Source organism: Macaca mulatta, chromosome 3 (genome assembly GCF_049350105.2).
Source record: "Macaca mulatta isolate MMU2019108-1 chromosome 3, T2T-MMU8v2.0, whole genome shotgun sequence".
Taxonomy (NCBI): domain Eukaryota; kingdom Metazoa; phylum Chordata; class Mammalia; order Primates; family Cercopithecidae; genus Macaca; species Macaca mulatta.
In genome coordinates, this window is record NC_133408.1 from 149,018,545 (window position 1) to 149,027,005 (window position 8,461).

The following is an 8,461-nucleotide window of genomic DNA, read 5'->3' on the forward strand; positions in this document are numbered from 1 at the left end:
GACTGAGGTGTGTAAACTTCCCATTAGAGAACTTTACCCCTTGGATATCTTAGTTTTTAAATCCTGTTCTCCTCTGAAAGGAACCAGATAGTATACTGGAGAAACATCTGACCCTGTTGATGGAACAGGGAAAATACAAGGTGATCTTCACCCCTTGGATAACTTTTCCCTTTGGAGATCAAGAATAAGTTAAGATAAATATGTTCTAATTTTAATTCCCCACTTTACCATGGTTGCTTTGAGCACTACTGAGATGTGTAAATGTTCTACTGGAGAACTTTTCTCTTTGCAGATCTTGGTTTTTAAATCTCCTCTGAAAGGAACCAAATAGTATATTAGAGAAATATCTGACTCTATTGATGGTGCATGGAAAATGCAAGGTGATCTTGGAGCATGTTTTGGAACCAGAAAGTAAGATGTGTGTATGTATGTATGTGTGTATATATATATATGTTTTATATATAGAGAGAGAGACACAGAGAGAGAGACATAATAAAGCAAATGGGAAGATTTGAATGAAGAGTATAGTGGAGTTCCTTTTACTATTTTTGTACCATCTCTGAAAATTTAAAGTCATTTCAGAATAAAAAGTTCAAAAAAAGCCAAAGTATTCATCTTGAAATTTAGGGTATATGGCATTTGCCTCACTAAGAGGTTTTATTTCCTGGCTAGAAATTACAAACTTGTACTTCTAGTATTGAAAAAAAAAATATATAGATACGTTTTATCGGAGTGTTTTTTAAAAATAAGATAAGACTTTAAATGTTTTTAAGTTGCACATACATTCTGCAGTTCCAACAGGATCCATCTTTATTGTCTTAAAGTCAGCCTCAGCCATAGATAATAAAATCTAATGCATAGTCCTTACTACATTCAAGCACTGTTCTAAGTACATGTGTTAGCTCATTGAATTTGTTAGCTCAACACATTCTGTAAGGCAGTTTGCAAGGCAGCCTTTAAAATGTCACCTGGTTATCCCCAGCTCCTACATTTACTCTCTTGTGTAATCCCCATTCTTTGAGTGTAGGCTGAATCTAGTGACTCAGTTATAACACATGCAATAGAAAAAAAGTGATGGGATGTTTGTTCCAAGATTAAGTTATATAAGACTGTGACTTCCTCCTTGTTCTCCTGCTCTCTTTCACCTGCTCATTTGAGAGAAGGCAGCTGCCATGTTGGAAGCTGTCCTGAAGAGAGACTCATGTGTCAAGAAATTGAGGGCAGCCTGTTGCTAGCGAGCAAGGAGAAACTGAAGCCCTCAATCCAATAATCCCTGAGGAACTGAATTCTACCAACCACAAGAATGAGCTCAGCAGCTTCCTCAGGGAAGCCCCAGCCCACACCTTGATTGCAGGCTTGGGTAACAAATAGAGACAGAGATTAGAGGATTTATCTAAGCCACACCCAGGTTCCAAATCCCCAGAAACTGTGAGATAATAAATTTTGTCATGAGCCACCAAGTCTTGGGGGTAATTTGTTATTCCACAGTAGATAACTATTTGAAGTAGATACTATTATAATTTCCATTTTAAAGATGAGGAAACTGAAATTAAGTTTCTAGCCCACGTTTTGGAAGATTCTTTGCCAACACTCAGATTAAGTATAATGCCTCTCTCCAGTTAGTTACCTGCCTGAGTCATGTAGGAATTTGTGTTTGTAATCTCCATAGTATCCATTCTTTAGCAAGTTTGCTTCTCCTTAAGAAGATTGCAAGCAATTCAGGATGCAACATATGTTTTTGTAGCTAGGAGTGTTTTTCAACATAACGGAAATTGGAAGATCAAGCTGTATTAAAACACATTTCTGAGAAGCAAAAGTTTCACTATTAAAAATATAACTTAAATAACAACAATGGAAAACATAGACACAGGTAAGTAGCTGGATAGGTAGGTAGGTAGGTAGATAGATAGATAGATAGATAGATAGATAGATAGATAGATAGATAGATAGAGATAGACAGGCAGATAGATGAAGGACAGACAAAACAATATTAAAGGAAAGAAGATATCTATATCCAAATATGGCCTTTACATTTGTGTGTCCTGAGTTATTCACTTTGTTAACAATCTGCATGTGTCCTATGTGTTCAAATCAGTGCGATTCTGAGTCTTCCCTTATTCATACGACAAATAAGTCCTCACTCCTTGCTTGTGAGACTCTTACCAACTTAAACAAAGGAAAATCACTGCTATCTCCTTTCTCTCCTTAGTACACAGCTTAATTTGCATGTTATATATTTCTGCTTCATGGGACAGTTTCTGTTCTAGGTCAGAAAATTTGCAATGGTACTGGCTTTAAAGAAAAGATTTTACTTTCTGAACATTTAGATATTTGCTTTTTTTATAACAACTTTATTGATACATAGTTTACGTGCCATAAAATTCACTCTCTTAAAGCAACTCGCTGGTTTTTAGTATATTCACAGTATTGTGCAGTTGTCAGCACTATCTAATTTTGGAATATTTTTATCACCCCCAAAATAAACTCCATACCTATTAGCAGTTATTTCTATGTCTCTGCAACCAAAGTCCTGGCAAACAGTCATCTACTTCCTGCCTCTGTAGATTTCCATATCCTGGCCATTTTATACAAACAGAAGCATATAAGATGTGCTCTTTTGTGACAGGCCTCTCACTTAGTATTATGTTTTCAAGGTTTATCCCTACTATAACATGTATTAGTGCTTCATTTATTTTTATTGTTGAATAATATTCCATTATGCAGATATGCCACATTTTGTTTATTCATTCATGAGTTGATAGACATTTAGATTGTTTCTACTTTTTGGCTATTATGAATAACGTTATTAGCATTTGTGTTTAAGTTTCTGTATTTTCAATTGTCTGGGGTACATATGCTAGGCCATATGGTAACTCTATGTTTAACATTTTGAGGAACTGCCAAACTGTTTTCCAAAGTGACTACACTATTTTACATTCCCACCTTGAAGGTTCCAATTTCTCGACATTCTCACCAACATGTGTTAATGTCTGTCTTTTTTATTTAGCAACCTTAGTGGGTGTGAAGAGATACCTCATTGTAATTTTGATTTGCATTTCCCTAATGACTAATGATGTTGGACTTCTTTTCTTATGCTGATGGCCATGTGTATATCTACTTTGGAGAAATATCTATTCAAATCCTTTGTTCATTTTCGTGTAGTATTTTTATTATTGAATTATAAGAATTCTTTATATATTTTGGATACAAGTCCCTTATCAAAAGTAAAATTTTCAAATCTTTTTCCAGTTCTTTGGGTTGCTTTTTCACTTTCTTGATGCCTGTTGAAACATAAAAGTTTTTAATTTTAAGTCGTATTTAGATTTTTCTCATATGCTTATAGTTTTCTCATATGCTTATAGTTTTGGTCCTTTATCTAAGAAACCATTGCCTAATCTAAGATCATAAAGGTTTAGCTCTATGCTTTTTTATAAAGAACCATATAGTTTTACCTCTTGTATTTTTATCCATGATCCATTATGAATCCACTTTTGTGTATAGTATGAGGTCAGTATCCAGCCGAATATCCATGTGGATAGTCATGAGAATTCAGTTCCCCAGCACCATTGAATAGATACTTGATTTTAATAAAATTGTTAAAATCATATGTAAATAATAAACACTATCATTAGTGACCTTTTAATAAGCACTACTTTTTTTTTCTAATCTGATCTTAACAGCTCTATTGTCATCCCCTGAAATGTCTTTTGCTTATGTCAAGAAAACCCAAGAACAAAGGTTTTTAGGGATTTTGAGGTTACACTAATCAAACATTTTAGGAAAATTTTCTCTACATGACCTATTTGCATGTTAGTTGAGAATGTTACACTTTTGATAATAATGTTTCAGACTCAGACCTTCTAGTTTGGACCTCAGACAATTTCTAAGATTTCATAGAAATAATTCCTTGGTGAAACTATACTAGTTTATATTATTTTAACTGGATTTAGATTCCTCTGAATTCTTTGTATTGTACACTTTAGATTGGAGGTTCCTATTAGAGTAGCCTTAAGCAATTAAAGGTCACAAGGGAGTGCTCAGTATTAATATTTTTATTTACAGAGACACCAATAAAATGGCTTCCCTGGAGTCTCTCTCTGTGTGTGTGTTTGTGTGCATGTTGCTTTCTAAACCAGATGATTTTATAGTTTTCTTTCCATTGCTTGTAATGTCTGTTGAAATTTGTATAAGTAAATGTATTTGCAGAATTCATTATTTATTATAAGTAAAAATACAAGATAGAGAAAAAGAATACAATTGCAATAATGTGTGCTCAGTAAAACGTTATTTATGTAAGATTTATAGGCCCACTCTACAACCACTTGAATTGTCACTACCAGATATGATTAGTCTTGCCCAAAATCCCAGTCAGCAAAGTTTACCATTGTATGGAGTCTTCCCCCAACTAAAGGCAAGTGGCAGTTTAGTAATCTCTTTATTAACATACCTTTGTTTTCATCACACTCCCTCCCATCTTGCTTTTTCTCTCTCTATTTTATTCAGTGACAAATATATTAAGCAGGGATCTAAATTTAAAGAATAAATTAACTGAGGCCAATAGTAGAAGAAAAGTAGTTTAGAAAATTACAAAACAAATTTAACAAATAGACGCAGAAATCTCTGGGAGATCTGGAGAGTCAGGATTTAAGACTAATCAAAAAGATACAACTTTCAATTTTATTATGCACTAAGACTGACTGATCTCACAGCTGGATACAGACACCATAGTCTACATCAACACCACCACTGATATCACTAATGCCATTTATCCCTAGGTTCTTAATTCTGTGTCAAGGACTGCTCACCTCTTGCATAGAGAAGGAGGATGCACCTGCCATTGTGACCATCTCCCCTAGCATGTATGCCCTATGATTCTCACTTCTTCATATCACTAGCTTCCAGTGAAGGCTTAGGAGCAGGTGCTCGATCCAAGCTTCAAGATAGACTAGGCACATAAGTGTCTCCAATATTCTGTGTGGGAGGAGTTTTTGCTTCTGAGATAGGAAACTCTACACATATAAGAGTCTTGTTTACATGCAGAGCAACCTGAAACGATGACAAATGTTGCTGTAATCAACAACTTCCATGAATCTATTCAATAAAACAGCAAAAAATGAGTCATTTCAGAATGAGTTTAAACTCATTCTGAAAATAACAAAATGTATTTAGAAAATAACAAAAATGTATTTAGAAGTTTTTTCTGAAGATGATCACAAAGTGCTCAGACATTTGAGTAAAATGTATTCTGTTTTAAAGTCAACCTTCGGAACTAAGTTCCATTCTAAATTTGAAATGACACAAGTAGGGTTTTTAATTGTGGGAGTTATTTGCTATTATAGGGTTACTATTGGTGATGTTTCATATTTACTCTCACGATAGGAAGAAAATCAAAGTGAATTAAATGAGCGAAATTAAATAAGACGTTTCCTCTCTTTGCTTTATTTATATTTTTAGTCATACATTTGTCTATAAATTATTGTTTTGTTTACAATAGATTAACAAAGGAGTTCAATTTTAGCCATTTAACTTACAGACCTTCTAAAAGAATGTGAAGAATTTGACTTTCGTATCTGAATAATTAAATGCTTATGTCCTAGAAAAGGTTACCATTCCCACACCTTCAGAGCAATGTATAGTAATGGGTTAAAAACTTTTTTTGGGGGGGAGGAGGGGATGTACATTATGAGATAGCAGAATTATATAGAAATGCTTAACTCCTGTCATCAATGCGTTCTAAATTGAATGATTCAACTAATGAGCCATGGAGCTTCCCCATAATCTGAGCTCTTAAGTGTGGCTGAATGTATCCTAGGCTACAGCCCTATTCTAGTGTATCAGGCTGCCAAAATCTGCTTAAGTACTCTGTCTTCCATTCAGTGATTACTTTGAAAAACTCCACAGTGAAATATTCTAAACTTATCTTTCAACATTTCACTCTACCCTACCTGGACCGTGTGTGTGTGTGTGTGTGTGTGTGATGTATACATGCACACATCAACTGGAACCAAAAAGAGTGAAACCTGTGTTTTACTATTGAATTTCAAAAGAAAATAAGTCCAAACAAAACACCATTCTGGAGCTGAACTCAAGTGCTAAGCAGTAGATGGGTGAGTTTATAATAATTTTGATCAGTATTTGTCACTAGCCAATCCACTTCCAAGACCTGGATATATAAGAAACAATGTGTGGCAGGTAGGTAATGGGTGAGTAGTGAGGAACAGTCAGTGAAAGCAATAAACTTGTAAATGGTATAATTTACTTCTTTTATTTGGTTTTAATAAAATATTTTAGGATCTATTCTGATACAGAAATATTGGCCCTTGTCCCCTGAAAATTCATTCAAGGCATTGTCATTTTATTTGTGCCAATACTCCTCCTGCTCTTAAGGCATGTATAATCTGAAACAGTGCTGGCAGTTGTGCACCTTGGGGATATAAAGATAATAGAATAAAAATCTAATTAATACAAAAGTACCTAGTATGCTGTACCTGCTAAGGCAAAAAAAAAAAAATATTTCTCTCCCCTAATTAGAATCTTTTTCCTGTGGGCTGGATATTACTGTAAAGAAACAGAATATTTTATAACAGTAGTTATCCCTTTTTCAATTTTAAGAGAAGAAAGCTAAATTATTAGATAACAGTTATCAAAAAAGTTGTCTTATTTTGTCTTTCTACACACTAAAAATGTATTTGGTAATCATTTAATATTCTTCTGAATTATCCTGATGAGACAAAGTGTGACACTCTGTTGTGAGCATGTGTGACATAGAATTGGTGGCTATTAACACAGTGATGGGAAGGTTAGAGTGATTAATGAGGAGTGGGGGTAGGAGGCACTTACAGAATGTAACATTTTCTTAAATTGTATGTTCTCCAAGGAGCTGCTTATTATGATTCCTTCAGTACCAATCCTATCATTTCTCGTGGAACATGCCACACTCTAAATTAGAACCCTATTCCCAAGGCAACTCTCTTCATTGCAGCTGTTTTCTGTGCCATGGATTCTTCAGACAAACTATTTCATCAAATGACAGTTGTCCTCTAATTCCTCCTTCATCTCATCACAGTTTTGCTCATAAATTTCAAGTTCATGTTCTCTTACTTTGGGGGAGAAATTCTGGAAGTGTTAGATCACTGCTTACGGGACAAGTGCTTAATTTCAACTCTGTCATCCAACAAGTCTTTCCAGGTTTTAATAGTTTTGTTTTTCTACTTCCACCTTCCTTCACATTGTTATACTCAAGCCAATGTTATTTCTAAGATTTTAGCTAAGCACTACTGAAATAGTCATAACACAGATAACTCTGTTCTTGAAACCTTTGTGAAAAGCAGTTGCATATAAATTAATATTGTCAGACCTCCACTTCTGGAGATGTGGTTTTCCAGAGAGGAGTCTGGACTGGAGAGGCTGCAACAGGGAGAGAGTGTACATGTGGACTATTGTATATGTTGATAAGGTAAGGATGACAGAATTAACATTTTGTTGAGAAACTGAAATTGAATTCCAAGGAGAACAAATAACAGGAAAAACATGAATACCATCAAAGAAATAAATGGATAATTCTTTTTCAAAAAATGTATAAAGAAAAAGAGTTTTTTTTATTATTATACTTTAAGTTCTAGGGTACATGTGCATAATGTGCAGGTTTGTTACATATGTATACCTGTACCATGTTGGTGTGCTGCACCCATTAACTCATCATTTACATTCGGTATATCTCCTAATGCTCTCTCTCCCCACTCCCTCCACCCTATGACAGGCCCCCGTGTGTGATGTTCCCCTTCCTGTGTCCAGGTGTTCTCATTGTTCAGTTCCCACCTATGAGTGAGAACATGCAGTGTTTGATTTTTTGTTCTTGCGATAATTTGCTGAGAATGATGGTTTCCAGCTTCATCCATGTCCCTGTAAAGGACATGAACTCATCCTTTTTTATGGTTGCATAGTATTCCATCGTATATATGTGCCACATTTTCTTAATCCAGCCTATCATTGATGGAAAACATATGGAATGCTTCACGAATTTGCGTGTCATCCTTGAGCAGGGGCTGTGCTAATTTTCTCTGTATCATTCCAATTTTAGTATCTGTGCTGCCAAAGCGAGCACGATAATTCTTATAAGAGTTACTGTCCAAAGAAAAGATGGTCTGGAGGAATTCTGTGTGTCAGAGGAATTTGGTCAGAGGCTCTTCACAGGTGTCTATAACTCTTTGACTCTGGCAAAAAGTGAGCTCTTAAGGGCAATGGGCAAATTTGAAATGCTACCCTTCCTTTAGAAACCCCTAATACCAAGTAGAATAAAAATGAGTTTCTTTAGGTTTTCCCAGTGGGTGGTTTCAATATTTATTTGCATACTCCACAGTGGAGAAATGAGTCCTGACTAGTGCTCCTTTAGAGATAGACTTTCCAGTTATATAGGATTGAGGTTGCCAAGGTACTAATAAAAGCCTGTCTCTCCATTCAT

General features: G+C 35.0%; 1 non-coding gene across 1 annotated transcript; it reads right to left on the reverse strand.

Annotated features, from left to right (window-relative positions):
• Positions 1-7,997: 7,997 nt before the first annotated feature.
• Positions 7,998-8,104, reverse strand: LOC114677144 (U6 spliceosomal RNA). The gene has a single exon (XR_003728453.1). It is a non-coding gene; the product is annotated as a U6 spliceosomal RNA (small nuclear RNA).
• Between the last annotated feature and the right edge of the window lie 357 nt (positions 8,105-8,461).